Below are 18,094 nucleotides of genomic sequence, written 5' to 3' on the forward strand. Positions count from 1 at the left end.
TTTCTCCCCCCTGGCTGCCTCTGTCTGCGGTGTGGCAACGCCTGCTACCTCCGCCGGAGTGGCCAGCTTACGCTAGGGCCTTGTGTCTGAGCTCTGGAAGTCTGCTGCCAAACGTCTAAGACTGACAGTGTTTGGGTGCTTTGCCCTGGGGTGAAACAGGTGAGCGGGTCGCCAATTGCCCTCTCATTCGCCTTTCCAATTTTTCAATGCTGCTGGTGGTGGTGGTGGTGGTGGTGGTGCCAGCATCTCTTCTCTGCCAGTTCGCTTCCTGGCTAGAGTCATGCCCAAAATGTCCCTAATTGTAAGGGCAGTTTCTCCCCCCTGGCTGCCTCTGTCTGCGGTGTGGCAACGCCTGCTACCTCCGCCGGAGTGGCCAGCTTACGCTAGGGCCTTGTGTCTGAGCTCTGGAAGTCTGCTGCCAAACGTCTAAGACTGACAGTGTTTGGGTGCTTTGCCCTGGGGTGAAACAGGTGAGCGGGTCGCCAATTGCCCACTCATTTGCCTTTCCCATTTCCTTTTCCATTTCATTATTTTCCTTCTGATACACAACCAACCAAACATAACACACACAATAACACATATAACACATATAACACACAGTGACATCACACATAACACACATACACACACACTTACAATGCACAAAACACAAGGACCTTTTCCTTGTTATTTGCCCTGGCCTTCACTCACTAATAGCATTACATTAACACTATAACTCACACTTCACCCTATAACATTTTTCCATCCACATACCTGCCAACAGACCCAACTTTTTCAGGGACAGTCCTGCTTTTTTCCAGTCCTGTCCCATCTAATTTAGCTAAACTAGGTATGCAAAATGCAAATACACATAGGTAGTTATAGCTCGGTAGGTAACGCTACTATAGACATTTAATAAATATAATCAAGTACTAAATAATAAATCTAACTTTAAAATACATTTAAATAAACCCCTATTTTTTTTTTTAAAAAAACATTAAAATTAAATTATTATTATTTAGACATAATCCATCTTTAACCAAACCAGTGCACTGCTACTAATCTTAAACATAACCGTACATTAACCCTAAGCTATTTTTTAGTTCTTGTCCAACATTTTTCCATCAGCATACCTGCCAACACACCCAAGATTTTGGTGGACAGTCCTGCTATTTTCCAGTCCTGTCCAATAAGTAAGTTGGGTTGTTGCAAAGTATGCCATTGTAAATAGGTAGCAAATGTTAGGCATGTAAAGTGGTCCAAAATCAATTTAAAAATGTAAAATATTCCCTATTCTTTTATTAAACATCTATGGACAGTACACCTCGGTATGTGTGTGCAACTCTATTGGTCGTTTCGGCAGGGGGCTCGCCTGCCATCAACGAGTGAAGTGCATTCTGCAGTTCTGCAATTCACTCGTTGATGCCAGACCAGCCCCCTGCCGAAACGACCAATAGAGCTGCACACACGTACCTTCACGGCAGCTGCTGCTGCTGTGATGTGTTATTAACCCCGTATTAACCCCTGCTAGGCAACCAGGAGGAAAACGAAGATTAAACGAGCACGAAGAATGTCCGCGAATATTCGCCCGAAGAGAAGACAGGAACGGGCGAATATTCGCGGAATACGAAGATTTTTTTTTCCCCGAAGACGAGCACGAAGACGAACACGAAGAGCCCCCTGGTGCCCAAGTCTAATTAAAACCCCACTCAATAGACTTGAGACGTCGCCTACGATTATTAATAAACTTTTCCAAGATTATTTCTCCACTCTTTATAAAGCCGCTCCGGACGATTTCGATATTGGGATTGGCCTGCCTCGGCGGGCGTCTTTGCCCAAGCTTACCCCAGCCCACAGAGACATCTTGGATGCTCCTATTTTGGAGGCGGAGGTCCTGTCCATCATATCGTCCCTAAACAACAAAAGGGCTCCAGGTCCCGATGGCTACCCAGCCAAATTCTATAAAATCCTTCAGCCGCACATTAAGGGGACACTGACATCGTTGTTTAATTCCATTATTCAGGATAAGCCTAACATTGCTAATTTAACTGCTGCCCGCACTATCTTACTACCTAAGCCGGGTAGAGATGCCACATTAATAACTTCCTACAGACCAATCACTTTAATCAACCAAGACATGAAGATCTTGGAGAAAATCTATGCTGATCGCCTGCAAACCATCTTGCCTTTCATTATCTGCCCTCAGCACCTGGGATTTTTAAGGGGGAGGCACTCGGTACAGGGTATCTGTGCGGCAATTGCAGCTACTCTAGCTTCTCCCTCACTTCACCCCAATTTCTATCCTACCATTTTGAGTTTAGACGCTGAAAAGGCATTTGACCAAGTCTCCTGGTCTCATTTGTTTCGGGTTCTAAAATTCCAACATTTTGGAAAAACTTTTTTGACATTAATTCGGCAGTTATATTGTAATCCCTCCACGGTCATTACGACTAATGGGTTGGATTCTCCCCGGATTATCATGGAACGGGGTGTACGTCAGGGATGTCCCCTTTCACCGCTGCTTTTTAGTTTAGCTTTGGATCCTTTGCTACGGTTGTTTCTCTTATCTCGCGATATCCCGGGTATTGCTGTGGGTCCCCATCAGTTGAAAGCTTATGCATTCGCGGATGGTGTCCTTCTCTATATTACTCACCCGCGTCTTACCATACCGCTTATTTTTGACCAGTTGGATACGTACGGGAAGGTTACAGGGTTTGTCGTTAATAAGGTTAAGTCCCGGGCTTTGTGTCTGCGCCCAGGGGCGTAACTAGACGCCTCAGGGCCCGGGTGCGAGAATCTGTTAGCAGATTGCTGTTAGCTGTTAGCAATCACACTCCTATCATACCAAGTCAGCCAGTACATGCTGGTACAGGGTGCTGGCAGCATCACTACACGAGGGGGGCAGCTGGCCAGGTTTCAGCATGTACTGGCTGACTTGGCATGATAGCTAACAGCAATCACAGTCCCATCATGCCTAGGTTCCAGCACTTACACATCCATGCTATCACACACACACTCATTTATTCATATAATCATTCATTCACAGATTCATTCCCTCAACCACACACACTCATTCAAACACCCTCCCCACCCCCTTACCTGCACTGCAGCTCCTCGATGCCGCTCAGAGACTTCAGCAGGGGGCGCGGCCTCCCTCTGCCTTCTCTGCTCAAGCACAGAGGAAGTAGGATGTCACGTGAACTCCGCTTCCTCTGTGCAGTCCAGAAGACCCTCCCACAAGTAAGTAGCAGGGCTTGAGGTGCGGCTCGCGCAAGATCGGTTGCCCTGGCTGTCGATCTTACGCGGGCCGCACCTCGAGGTCTCGCGGGCCGCATTTGGCCCGCGGGCCGCATGTTGGACGCCCCTGCCTTATTTAAAAAAAAAAAAAAAAAAAAAAAAAAAGGAAAAAAGATTTCGGCCGGCCCCTTGGCTTGGGCCCCCCTGCCGCCGGGGCCCGGTCGCAGTCGCGACCCCTGCGACCCCGGTAGTTCCGCCACTGTCTGCGCCCCTTGAGATGCCCCCCCGGGCATGCCTAATCTGGGAATACAGTGGGGATCAAAGTCGCTCTTATATCTGGGGGTGAAGATACCCGATTCACCTCTATAACTTTAATTATAAACCTATGGTTCGGAAGATCGCAAGGGAATTGCAGGGTTGGAAATAATTGCCGCTCTCTTTTTCTGGGAGTATAGCCCTTCTTAAGATGGTGACATTCCCCAAATTGCTATATCTCTTTCAGTCTTTGCTTCTTTTTCTTAAACGAGTGGATGAGACACTTCTAAATACTTTATTTCGACGTTTTATTTGGAATAACAAAAAGCCCAAAATCGCGACCTTTGGTTTGCAACGTGAACAATCAAAATTAGGTCTTAACCTCCCTCTCATTTGGGATTATAATGTTGCGGCCTTATATCGATATGCGGTGGACTGGATCTCTTGCTCCACCACTTACACAGATTTTAAGTTGGATCAGTGTTTTAGCCCCTCTGTTGCTCTCCAGGCCCTTCTCCATACACCCTCCACTCAACTTCCACCACATGTTAGAGACAATCCTTTGCTTTACTCCACTATCCTGGAAGTTGGTCAGACTACGCTTGGGTCTCCAATGGCGATACTCTTTATTCCAGTGTTTTCTTCAAAACCCGATTTTTCAGAATGGACAGGCATCCAGCGTTTTTCGAGTCTGGGCGACACAGGGGATTCGCACTATTGCCCCCTTTTTGCACCATTCCTCCAGGACGCTTCTGCCCTTGATATCTTGCGTCTATTACCATACCTTGGTTCGCACACTTGAGTTTAGTCAGGTCGCAGTTGGGCCCTCTCACACTGCCGGACTGGACCAGTCCCCTTGATGGACAGATTAGGCAACCTTCTTCTACTCCGACGTCTACGAAGTTTATCTATAAACTGATACACGCCATACCTCACCATGACTATTTACCGAAAGGTTTACTAGCGTGGTCCACACGTTTTCCTGATGTCACGGGTGACGATCTACTCCATAGCACACTGACCACCTGTAAACTATTACCAGCTAGCTCCTACCTAGACATGCAACTTAAGATAGCGCATCAGGCCTACTTATCCCCCCATAGACAATTTTTAATTGGCATAATACCAGTGGACGCTTGCCCAAAATGTGGTTTTGCAGGTGCTGACCTGTTTCATAATTTTTGGGTTTGCCCTCTAATTCGTGTCTTCTGGACTACTATTCAAACCTTTTTGAGGCAGTTATCAACTGATGCTTATTGTATTGACCCGGCTGCGGCCATTCATGGCCTCGTTAGGATGGGGGGGTCCAGAGATGTGACATTAATTAGAATAATTTTGGCAGTGGCTAGGAAATCTATTTTGCACCATTGGATACAGGCGTCCCCACCATCTCTGTCCCTAGTTCATACTAAATTGTTGTATTTGCTTCGAATGGACTGGTTGGATGCTTCCCTTAATAAAGACAAAGGTACTAAACGTTTTTTTACGAAATGGGAAACATTTATTAAAACGTTGGATGAACCCCTTAAGACACAAATTATACATACTTTTCAGGATAACTCATGGTTCAATGCCCGCTTACTTCGAGGCGCTTCCCCTTGCGCCTGAGTTGTTACTATGTTTGACTGGACAACTGACGAACAACATGTATATACATATATATATATATATATATATATATATATGCTTTTTTTTTCTTTTCTTTTTTTTTTTCCTTTGCCATGGGTTTAAATGGTTGTTGGGGGGTTGGTTGGGTTTTGTGGGGGACTTGTTTTCGTTTTTCTTTTTATGTTATTGTGTCACTTGTCTCCCTTATCTGGGATTGTGTACTGTTCCTTAATGTCTCTGTGACAGTAGCTGTGATGTTCTGTTACAATGTTTTTGTTTTTTGTTCAAAAATTAATAAAAAGAGTTTAAAAAAAAACAAAAAAAACACCCAAGATATTAATAATTTCTATATAAAAATCAAAGGTTCTAAGAAATAGTTTACATTCATTTAGTGTTAAATTCTAACTTTGACTATAGGTTTTAATACAAGTTAAACAGTTTTTGGTTTCAATGAATTGGAACGACTCATAAAAGTATTGGAGAAAGAGTAGTCTGAATTGGGTTGGGAAACTCTGCTTCCTCTTAATCATTGGACTTGAAATTGCTAGCCATGAGCCACTTTCAAATCTGCAGCCCAAGCATCCATAGTCAACTTCACCAGATTTGGTGACTATGTCTTGTGCATTCCAAGAGCAGCCAGATGGTTGATGGGAACTCACTTGCTTGGATCAAGCAATGCCCTGTGAGGGCAGCCAAGGGCTCTTGTCTCAGACCTTCCCCAAGGTTGATTTCAATGAGTAACCAACGCACTCAGCTAGGAACCTCAGCACTAAGCTTTTCTCCATGTTTGCTGTAGACGTCCTACCATCTACATAAACCCCAGTAATGTTCTTGAATTCTAACATAGGGTGACACAACTGCTCCCCTACCAAAGGCATCCAAAAGTGTATTTTACATACCTTGGTCAAGCTGCCAATAAACATTCAAATTCACTCGCGAATATTAACTCTGTCAAACTTCCAAACTCTTTTTTTCTATTTATTTGGGTTTTTTTTAATTTATTAAACTGTTAGATGAAAGGATCATGGGAATATATTTTATATGAATAAATGCAAATGAACACACTACCACCTATGGCTAATATATCTTCGGACAGAATGCTGCCCTCTGTTGGTTTTACATTGAGTAGCATAATATTCTGCCCGAGACTATATTAGCTATATATGGTAGTGTGCTCATTGGTTGTCAGCAGGAGGCCCCCTGCTGGTGGCCAATAAAGTTGCTCATATGCACATTTAAACTACTGGCGCCAGAGATGCTGCAGTACGCGTTAACCCCGTATTAACCCCTTAACCGGAAAAAAAGAAGAAAAAACGAACACGAAGAATGTCCACGAATATTCGCCCGAAGAGAAGGCAGGAACGGGTGAATATTCGCGGAATACAAAGATTTTTTTTTTGACGAAGACGAAGAGCCCCCTGGTGCCCACGTCTAGTTTAGATTAATTTAGTGTTAAATTCTAAATTCGACTATAGGTTTAAATACAAGTTAAACAGTTTTTGGTTTCAATGAATAGGAACGACTCATGAAAGTATTGGAGAAAAAGTAGTCTGAATTGGGTAGGGAAACTCTTACCTGCTTCTTCTTAGTCATTGGACTTGAAATTGCTAGCCAAATGAAAGGGTGGTGAGTCCCGTCGGAGTAACTCTTTAAGAGGACAGAAACCGTCAGGGAGGAGAATTTGGTAAAGCCTAAGTGTTGTCTGATGTAGCGGTGTCAGAGTCGCTATGAGTTCATTACTGAGATGTCTGTTAAGATCCTGATTGTGAGTCAGTGGAAAATGTGGACCAGGTATGGAGGTAAGCCCTGTGTTCACAGCGATACGCTTGAGAACCTTTAGCGTTGCCGAAATGGTGGGATGCGTATGTAAAGTAAGCCCCTTAAATTTCTCTGGCAGCCAAGGAGCGGCAGAAATGTGGTTAAGAAAAAAGGAGTACTCCATGGATATCCAAAGTTTGGGTGCCTCCACTGACCACTCCAGCACTCTCCGCAAATGGGCCGCCGTCCAATACCACTCAATGTTCGGAAAGCCTAGGTCTGGTTAAATGGGCAAACGATAATCGAGGTTTACTACCACCCCACACATAACTCATGAAGACTCTATGACACGCCCTTTAGAAGGACCGGGCAGGAAAATCGGAAAACATTGGAAGAGGTATAAAAGATCATCAATCACTGAGGATAGCAATGTCGTATAGTTAAGTTGTCGAATTAGGGAAAGATCAGCAGGGATCCATAGGCCGAGATAGTGAAAGGCAGAATCTTGCCATTTAAAGGGAAAAGTTCGAATCATGTCGGTCTTTAGGTCAGTCGATAGGTTAACACCCAGGATTTCGGATTTTTGCAAATAAATTTGGTAGTTGGAAAGGGTTTTAAAATGGTTTAATTCCATAATAACCTGCAGGAGCGAAGTGAGTGGCTGGGTGAGCAAGCATAGCATGTCGTCAGCGTAGATTGCGATTTTGTGTGTGGAGCCTGCAATCGTAATGCCTGTGATAGAGACATTGTCTCCCAGTGCTTGGGCTAACAGTTCCATAATTAAGAAGAACAGTAATGGGGATAATGGGCAACCTTGGTGGGTACCATTGTTTACAGATAGTTTGTCTGAAAGGATGCCATTGATTTTTATCTGAGCTGAGGGGTCAGTATATAACGCTTTGACCTGGTTCATAAAATTCTCCCCGATGCCGAGAGTCTGTAAAACCCGAAATAGAAAGGGCCACGCCACCCTATCAAACACCTTTTCGGCATCCATAAACTGATTAGCATGTGTAATGATATTTAGTATCCGGATGGAATTGTCTCTGGCCTCCCTCCCTGGAACGAAACCGACCTGATCCTTATGTATTAATGATGGTATATAAAGCTGCAAACAAAGTGCCATCACTTTGGCCAAAAGCTTCAAGTCTGTTTTTATTAGAGATATTGGGCGGTAGTTAGCGCATGATTCCACATCTCTGTTAGGTTTAGGTATCAGCGAAATGTGAGCTAGATGTGTGTCGCCCCGTTGGCTAAAGAGTTAAATGAAGTCACTAGATGAGGGCCCAAGACTGCGAAGAATTTACTATAGTAGACGTCAGGTCCCGGACTCTTGCCCTTAGGAGTTAATTTTAAAGCTTCTAAAATTTCATCACCCGTTATCGGGGCGTTCAAGGCGAGTTTGGCTTCAGGACCTAGTCGGCGTGGGAGGTATTTGGCCAAATATGCATCAAATTGGTCCAAGAATTTGGGGTCAGTGTCACCTTGTGGGGTTAAATTATAAAGTGCTGAATAGTAAGAGTGGAAACATCGGGCAATTGCATGGGATTCGTATTGGGAAGAGCCATCCGAGGTCTTAATTTTAGGTATGTATGAAGAGGCTCTTTGGGTGCGAAGAGCTCTTGCTAGTAATTTGCCCGGTTTGTCACCCAGTTCGTGAAACATCTTTTTGGTCAGTAAGAAGTGTCGTTTAGTGGTGTTATCAAGGAGGGAGGCCAGCTGATCCCTGAGGGTGTGTAGTTGGGGCAGGATTTCCGGTGCCAGGGTCAGTTTGTGTGATCGTTCGAGTTGATCGCCAGCACATTGGCGAGTTTCAGTTTTTTGAGAGTGGAACCTATTCATATGAAGTAGCCTTGTATTACCGGTTTATGTGCTTCCCATACAACTGGGAAGGCTAAGTCACCAGTTACATTATTTGCAAAATAGTTACTTAATTGTGTCCACAAGTCCTCCACATGGGAAGGATTGCCAAGGATATTCTCATTCAGTCTCCAGCACCACTGCTTGTTCGTGAGGTGTGTAAGTTTGAGCGTAAAGTGTATCAGTGCATGATCGCTGATAGACTGAATCCCTATATCTGAGTCATGTAAATGTAGTAATTGATGGTGGGAGAGAAATAAGCTGTCAATTCTCGTGTAACTAATATGGACAGGTGAGTAACAAGTGTAGTCTTTGGTGGAGGGGTGTTGCGATCTCCAGGTATCCACCAATTGATAGAGATGGAGGAGTCGCTTGACTTTTTTAATGCTGGAAAATGGGATATGCGATCTCTGGGATGAAGAGTCCCGAAGTGGATCTAAGATCATATTAAGATCCCCCCCAAAGATATTAATGCCCTCCTGAAAACCACCAAATTTGCTGATTATATGGCATAGAAAAGAGGCCTGGGATCGATTGGGTGAGTAGACATTGCCCAGGGACACCTTCAGGGCACCTATATAACATTTTATGAAAATGGCCCTACCGTCAGGGTCCCTCCAGATATCCAACAGTCTAAATGGGATGGATTTGTGTACGACTATCGCAACTCCTTTAGTCTTGGAATCCGGGGCGCTAGCATAGAATGCGTGCGCATAGTGTCTATTGGTAAGCTTAAATTCGTTGGTTGCTTTGAAGTGCGTTTCCTGTAGAAATGCAATGTGCGTTTTATGTGATTGTAATATACATAGTAATTTAGACCGTTGTTGCGGTTTGTTTAAACCTCTGACATTTAAATAGGTGATCTTGATCCTGTGAAGTGTCATGGCAAGGACATCCAGAAAGACCCTTGAAAGTGTGCAGCACCCTCGGAGCGGAAATAAGAGGGTCTAACAAATAAAACTGTACAACCATAAACATAACAAAAGAACAAGAAAACGAGCATATACAATGACTCTAGATGCCGAGGCAGGGGTGTTCCCTAAAGAATGGTTAATATGGTGGAGGGGCAGACTAAAATATGGAACACGAGTAGTTGCCCAACCACGCCCTTAGAAGGGAAAAATATAACAGGGACTACCAAAGTGGTGCAGGAAAAAGTACGTCAAATAAAACAAAATAAAACAGTAAGATACCGAATTCCAGTTGTTCGTGACGGGATAAAGGTAGACCCATCTATTGGGAGACGTGTATGTCGTGTACCGTCCTCCATTTCGGGAAACACGATGTGGTTCCGCGTGTAAGAGTCCCCTTCTCACGAGGCATCCTGATTCTTCTGCCGCTTCCTACATTGGGGTCTCGGCGACCAGGTTTTCGATGGGTCTGTCAGATTCATGGGTGTAGAGAAGGTGGGTTCCCAGTCTGTGATTTTGCAGTGTGGCAGTTCTAGGGCTTCTGTAAAAGGTTGGCGGATCAGGTGTGTGGACGTGCCCCTCCGGACAATTAAAGCGAAAGGGAATCCCCACTGGTAGGGTATGTGGGCCTCACGCAGGGCCTGAGTAACAGGTCGTAGGAGGCGCCGTGCCTGCAACGTTAACGGAGAGAGATCTTGGAAGATGGTGATGGGATTTGATTCCCAGGAGAGAGAAGCGGTGTCTCTGTAGCGTTGCATAATTTCTTCTTTGAGGGGGTAATTTTGCATGCAACAGATGACATCTCTGGGTGGGGAGGATCCGGTAGGTGTCTGCCTAAGGGCTCTGTGTGCTCTATCAAACAGAATGGCCGTATCCGGTGGACGTTAAGTATCGTTTGTAACGTGGGTATCAATTTGGTGTGGGGCATCGATTCCGGTATGCCCCGCACTCGTAAATTATTGAGGTGTCCTCTGTTGTTCAAGTCCTCCAACTTCCTCGCGAGTTGTATGAGTGTATCAGATTGAACTTTCAGTTGATTCGTGAGTAGGTCAACTGTGTTGCATATTTTAGGTTGTTCGTCTTCTAGCACGGCCACACGGTCCCCAATATGGCGTATGTCATTTTATATTTCCGCCAAACTCACATGGATCCCCTGTGTAGCTCTGACTATAATAGCAATTATATCATCTTTTGTAGATAAAGAGTCAATCTTTTCCTGCCATTGCTGATTTGGCGAGCGTGGAAAGGATGGCTGCAGATCTCGGGAGTCATCTGCGTCCACATCGCTGAGAGCGCTTGCCGGCGAGGAAGGAGCCCTATGAGGGGAATCGCGGGAGTTGTGATCCGAAGATGCCACGAAGTAAGAGCGCACCGAGGTAAGTGTCAATTTTTCTTTTGACCCTGAAGGTTTTGGGGGTACTGCTGAATCTATTTTATTTTTTGCCCATGATGGTGTGTAGCCGGTGAACTGAACCATAAAACTGGGCTAGCTGTGCCAGAGCTCTGGAAGTGTCCATCTTGGTTGCGGGTTGGTCGCGTATACCTTAATGGAATGTTAAGGTTAGAAGGTTTGAATTTGCATAATTGCATATTTTAAAGAGGCTTAGTGTCTGTGAATATATTGGATTTAGACTATGGTTCAGAATTCTTTTTTCCCTTTTAAAAACAAAGTATTAAGAATGCAATATAAAAATCCAAGGTTTAGAAAAAATCAAAACTAAAAATAGTTTAGATTCATTTAGTGTTAAATTCTAAATTCAACTATAGGTTTTACAAATTAAACAGTTTTTGGTTTCAATGAATAGGAAGGACTCATAAAAGTATTGGAGAAAGAGTAGTCTGAATTGGGTTGGGAAACTCTTACCTGCTTCCTCTTAATCATTGGACTTGAAGTTGCTAGCCATGAGCCACTTTAAAATCTGCAACCCAAGCATCCATAGTCAACTTCACCAGATTTGGTGACTATGTCTTGTGCATTCCAAGAGCAGCCAGATGGTTGATGGGAACTCACTTGCTTGGATCAAGCAATGCCCTGTGAGGGCAGTCAAGGGCTCTTGTCTCAGACCTTCCCCAAGGTTGATTTCAATGAGTAACCAATGCACTCAGCTAGGAACCTCAGCACTAAGCTTTTCTCCATGTTTGCTGTAGACGTCCTACCATCTACATAAACCCCAGTAATGTTCTTGAATTCTAACATAGGGTGACACAACTGCTCACCTTGATCAAGCTGCCAATAAACATTCAAATGCACTCGCGGACATTAATTCTGTCGAACTTGCAAACTCTTTTTTTCTATTTATTTGGGTTTTTTTTTTATTTATTAAACTGTTAGATGAAAGGATCATGGGAAAATATTTTATTTGAATAAATGCAAATGAGCACACTAGCATATATGGCTAATATATGTTCGGACAGAATGCGGCCCTCTGTTGGTTAGATACATTAAGTAGCATAATAACTTTGGATTTCAAGCATATGGAACAATGCTACTCAATGTATAACCAATAGAGGGCAGCATTCTGTCCGAACATATATTAGCCTTCTCAAGAAGATACTGACCCCATTTTTTTTTGTCTCGGGTGGGCGGCATGAAAGTGCACATTGATCACGTCACAATGATGTTTTTGGTAGTAGCGCATGGCCATTCTACGTTTTTGAGGCGTGTTAAGACCTCTAACATTGTGTGATATTATTTTAAGATCTTCTGCCATGGGATCTGTTGTAAAGTAGAGCGGTGAATTGTGGCTGAAGGTGGAAACGGTGAGTATGACGCAAAACCACAAAAGCATCAGGACCCCCACTCAGGAACAGAAAAGAGGAAGAAGGAGAGGAGGGAAAAAAAAGAAGGAAAGAAAAAGAAAAATAGCTAGAGAAAAGAAACATAGGCAAAGAAAAACAATCATTCTTAAACTCAACAACAGGTGAGCTAGGCTACTGCACTGACATGGTGGAGGCCACAACTCGACAGGAGGTCGAAAGGCCCGGTGTTCAGGCAATAGATAGACCATAAAGGTCAAGAAAAAAGGGGAGGTAGCCTTCAGCAATACCTAATGGTCTCCTCAGCCCTAGCTAAAGCTAAACTACCCAGTGAAGAATTGGGTACACAGCAGTGGTGATGTACAGGGAATCCAACGGTAGGTACTATAAACTCACATCTCGCGAAATAAAAGTAAAAAACACGACCTTCTATGTAAAACTTTAGGTAAGCCGTATCACAGAATCACAACAGAAAAGATAAACCAAACAAAATTATGAACTTAGCTGATCCGGACGCGAAAGTCACAGTAAGCAGCCAGGTGTGCCGAAACAGAAGAGGTCTCCAGTAAGGACCCGTAGTGGCGAATATAGATGTCGCATAAACCTGTCCATGGAGCCTCGTCCCCTGACGGCCGGAGATGGCTGTTGTGTAGAGCATGGCAGTTCAAATGAGGCGTTGAGCGGAAGATAAGCATAACGTCGAACGGAGACGGTCGAAGTGTCGAGTGTGTGCGTCGACGAGAGCATCTCGTATCGGAATCTGTGGAAGGGTGTAGGTGTGAATAGTTCGTCATTCGTATATCCTAGTCGCGGTGCGTCTCCCTCGAATGACGGTCACCGGGGATCTCGGTCCAGTCTCCCACGTGTTGCGGGTCTCATTCCCTCCTGCTCCCTTTGCGGCCCAGGGATAGCGGAGGAACGTCTAGTTCCAGCAGCAAATCTTCAGCTTCTTGCAAGGATTTGATAGTGTAGCTCCTATCCCCGGTAAAGACTTGTAGAGCGAATGGAAATCTCCAGCGGTATCTGATGTTGTGTGCCCTGAGGTGGTCTGTCAGGGGCTTGAGGGCTCTGCGTCGCTGAAGTTTCCTGGGGGCAAGGTCCGAGAAGATCTGGATCTCTGTGTTGCCAAGTGAGGGGGATATTGTCCGAGCCGCTTTCATAATGTCCTCTTTTATGGAGAACTCTTTGAGTTTGACTATAATATCCCTCTGCCTCTCATTATTTTTCGGTTTAGGTTTCAGAGCTCTGTGCGCTCTGTCAATCAAAATTTGATCCACAGGGGTGTCGGGCAAAAGTTGTGAAAGGAGGCTATTCAGTACCTGAGGCATGTCAAGGTAAGTCTCCGGGACCCCTCGTAGACGAAAGTTCGCCCTCCGCGACCTGTTTTCAAGATTCTCTTGGGCATCTTGTAGAGATTGTACCTCTTTTTGGAGGGAGACGATGTCCGCCTCCATCTTGCAATGGTCACGTTGCATGGTGGCTTGAGTACGTTCCAATGTGTCAGTACGCATCCCGATATCCGTGATGTCCCATTTCAATTCACGTAATTCAGAGCGTATATGATCCATAAGATCGTGCTTGACCGAGAGAACAAGGGATTTGATGTCATCTATATCCTGCCTGGTACAGGCCGCCGCCATGTCGAGTGGTAGGCCTGAGGGCTCAGGTGGTGGTAACGCGGGCTGCTCTGTAGTGGAAGACTTTCGATAAAAAATGTCCGGTACCGTCGTCTTTTTGTTGGATTTACGTGTTCCCCCGGGCATGCTGTGAAGGTTCCCAGCTTACTGGAGCATCTGTGGGTAGATGAACTACGCGAAAAAAAAGCTTACGTAAGGGCTTTGTGGAGGAGAAAAGGCACTACACGACCATCTTGGCTCACATCCAGCCATGCCCCTCGACTATAGGTTTTAATACAAGTTAAACAGTTTTTGGTTTCAATGAATTGGAACAACTCATAAAAGTATTGGAGAAAGAGTAGTCTGAATTGGGTTGGGAAACTCTTACCTGCTTCCTCTTAATCATTGGACTTGAAATTGCTAGCCATGAGCCACTTTCAAATCTGCAGCGCAAGCATCCATAGTCAACTTCACCAGATTTGGTGACTATGTCTTCTGCATTCCAAGAGCAGCCAGATGGTTAATGGGAACTCACTGGCTTGGATCAAGCAATACCCTGTGAGGGCAGCCAAGGGCTCTTGTCTCAGACCTTCCCCAAGGTCAATTTCAATGAGTAACCAATGCACTCAGCGAGGAACCTCAGCACTAAGCTTTTCTCCATGTTTGCTGTAGACGTCCTACCATCTATATAAACCCCAGTAATGTTCTTGAATTCTAACATAGGGTGACACAACTGCTCCCCTACCAAAGGCATCCAAAAGTGTATTTCACGTACCTTGATCAAGCTGCCAATAAACATTCAAATGCACTCGCGGACATTAATTCTGTCGAACTTGCAAACTCTTTTTTTCTATTTTTTTTTTATTTTTATTAAACTGTTAGATGAAAGGATCATGGGAAAATATTTTATTTGAATAAATGCAAATGAGCAAACTAGCATATATGGCTAATATATGTTCGGACAGAATGCTGCCCTCTGTTGGTTAAATACATTAAGTAGCATAATAACTTTGGATTTCAAGCATATGGAACAATGCTACTCAATGTATAACCAATAGAGGGCAGCATTCTGTCCGAACATATATTAGCCATATGTGGCAGTGTGCTCATTTGCATTTATTCAAATAAAATATATTCCCATGATCCTTTCGTCTAACAGTTTAATACAAAAAAACCCCCAAATAAATAGAAAAAAAGAGTTTGCAAGCTCGACAGAATTAATGTCCGCGAGTGCGGACATTTAACTGTTGCAGCGGGGAGACCAGCGGATCATGGGAATATATTTTATTTAAATAATTAATAAATGAAATTGAACACACTACCACATATGGCTAATACCGTATTTGCTCGATTATAAGACGACCCCCCCAAAATCTGAATATTAATTAATGAAAAAAAGAAAAAGCCTGAATATAAGAAGACCCTATAGGAAAAAAGTTTTACCAGTAAATGTTAATTCATGTAAACTATGTGAACAATTGTTTGTTAATAAAAGCTATGATTGAGAAAAATATGTTGTTTTTGTTTTTATTTCCTTTTTTCAACCTGCCCCCCCAGTTATGCACATCTGCCCCCAGGCTTGCCACTCTGCCCCAGAAATGCCTTATACCCCTCTGGCATTTTGGGGGTTAAAAGGCATATTATGGGGCAGAGTGGCATATAGGGAGGTATAAGGCATTTCAGGAGGCAGAGTGGCGCATAGAGGGTTAAAAGGCATTTCTGGAGGCAGAGTGGCATTAAGGGCGTTAAAAGGAATTTCACGGAGCACTCTGCCTCCAGAAATGCCTTATGCCCCCACCCATTTAACACTCCATCCCCCTCCCTCCTCCAAACTTACCGGTGCTTCTGAGTCCCCGGTGCTTAGTCCGGGCAGCATGTAGAGCTCTACGCGCTTGAGCGGAGGTTGTCTACGTGAATCGCGTAGAGCTCTACTCGCTGCCCGGACTAAGCACCGGGGACTCAGAAGCACCGGTAAGTTGGGGGTGCATAACATAGGAGGAAGATCCAGGTCCCCTGCATCGCTGCGGGGGATCTAGATCTTAGTCTCATAGTCAGACCTATTTGAGGTCTGATTATAAGACTACCTCGATTATAAGACGAGGGGTATTTTTCAGAGCAAAAAAACTAGACTTGTGCATTCGTCTTCGGGCGAACATGAAAACGAGCACGAAGAGGCCGTTTTTTTGTTCGTTCCGAAGGAACGTAGAACAGAATACAGTGCCGGCAAACCGTAGGCGAAGACGAAGACTCACAATCACGAAGAATCGAAGATTCTTCGTGATCGTCTTCGTTTTTGCCGCGCAACCGCCAAAATTTCAAACAGGAGTGAGCTGATCCTCGTCTGTCCAATCAGCTCACTCTTGTGACGTCACGCTAAGGGTCTCGTCCAATGCCTGTGCTGCTGTTTTTTGAATTCTGAAGGCGCCTTTATAAGACCAGAGCTTGCCTGAGAGATCCATTCATTTTTCGCTGTGACTGCTTTGGCAACACTGCTGTGCTGCATCCGAGCGTTACAGAGAGAGATTGTTCTGTTCTGTGTGAGACTGGTAAGCCTTAGCCTGCCATTTCTCACTGTGTACTTCATCCTCACTTCAGTGCTACTTAATTAATATATTTAATAATAATAATTTGATTAATTTAATTTTTTTAAAATTAATTTGTCATCAACTTTAGTGTAAGTGCTGTTGAGTTGACAGTGCACCCAGTGCCTCAGTGGCACTGGGGTGCCCTTGCCCTGGGCTGGCACTAGTGCCTATTGCCTGTCCTGCTTAAATAAATTAAATAGAATTTATAAATAATAATTTAATAGAATCTATAATTTAATAGTTCATTATAATATTATATATATATATATATATTTGTCAGTCATATATATATATATACTATAGTATACTAGTGTAGAGTGTACTGTAGACATTCATCTACTAGTGTCTAATTTAAAATCAGTAATATTAATTAATATAATTAATAATTGAATTCATTATAAAATTATATATATATTTGTCAGTTATAGTTAGTAATAGTATACTAGTGTAGAGTGTACTGTAGACATTCAGAACATCTACTAGTGTCTAATCTAAAATCAGTAATATCAATAATTCTCTAATTCTTTCTTATCTTAATAGTTAATTAAATTAGCTATAAATAAAAGTAATAATATTAATTAATTACTACTAGCGTATAGTTCAGCTAATCTTATTAGTACTGGTGCTGCAGCTCTATAGTTTGTGCTTTGTTTTAGCAACAGTAAGAGACCAAGTCAATTTTTCTTAATTAATCTTTCATTTTATTTCATTTGTTTTGCTCACCTCAGTCCATCAGTGAAGTGAACTTGTTGGGCTAGTGAGTGCAGCCGCATAAGTGCTGTGTTTTTTTTTGATCAGCAAGCAGTGACGTTAACTGTTTTGCAAAGATTTTCTCATTTATTTTACATTTTATTTCAATTTTATTAAAAGTACCCTTAGTGTTTTGCTCACCTCAGTCCATCAGTGAAGTGAACTTGTTGGGCTAGTGAGTGCAGCAAGCAGTGAAGATAACTGTTTTGCTGTGACATTTTATTTTATTTCTAATTCTTTTCAAGAAAAATTGACTGTGACGAGCTGTACTAAGCAAAGCTTCAAGCTACTAGCTGTAGTACTAAAATAATTCTAATCTTCTTTAATCTTAATCTATAATATATTATAAATAATAATATTCTAATTCATAATCTATAATATAAGTAATTCTAATTCTAAATTCTAATTCATAATCTATATTCTTCTATCTATAATACATAATATATAAGTAAATTAGTTCTAATCTATTAATATTATATAACTTAATATTAATTAATAAATCATATACTGAATCTGATTTAACCTCACTTTAGCTTAGTGGGTTTGAGAGCGTCTGCCTAGAGGTAGACTTATAGTAAGGAAATATAGCTTTAGGCTAGCATAGTGGTAGGCTAAGCTCTTAGGCCCGTGTAAATTCAAATTAAAAATAAAATACTGCTAGTTATTAAATAGTTAATCTTGAGTTAATAATTTCAATAACTTTAGGATTTTGGCAGATTGCACACAGCACAGTGCAGTAGTGCATAGTTTTACTTTTTAAGCAGTAGCACTGAAGAGA

At 43.0% G+C, this 18,094-nt stretch overlaps 3 pseudogenes; all 3 read right to left on the reverse strand.

The window, feature by feature from the left end:
• Positions 1-5,557: 5,557 nt before the first annotated feature.
• Positions 5,558-5,862, reverse strand: LOC149276667 (Nuclear RNase P; annotated as a pseudogene).
• Positions 5,863-11,433: 5,571 nt separating this feature from the next.
• Positions 11,434-11,743, reverse strand: LOC149276668 (Nuclear RNase P; annotated as a pseudogene).
• Positions 11,744-14,330: 2,587 nt separating this feature from the next.
• LOC149276669 (Nuclear RNase P) lies at positions 14,331-14,640 on the reverse strand (annotated as a pseudogene).
• Between the last annotated feature and the right edge of the window lie 3,454 nt (positions 14,641-18,094).

The sequence above is a fragment of the Sceloporus occidentalis genome, unplaced genomic scaffold, assembly GCF_023333645.1.
Source record: "Sceloporus occidentalis isolate IW3139 unplaced genomic scaffold, rSceOcc1.0.p SCAF_232, whole genome shotgun sequence".
Classification (NCBI taxonomy): Eukaryota; Metazoa; Chordata; class Lepidosauria; order Squamata; family Phrynosomatidae; genus Sceloporus; species Sceloporus occidentalis.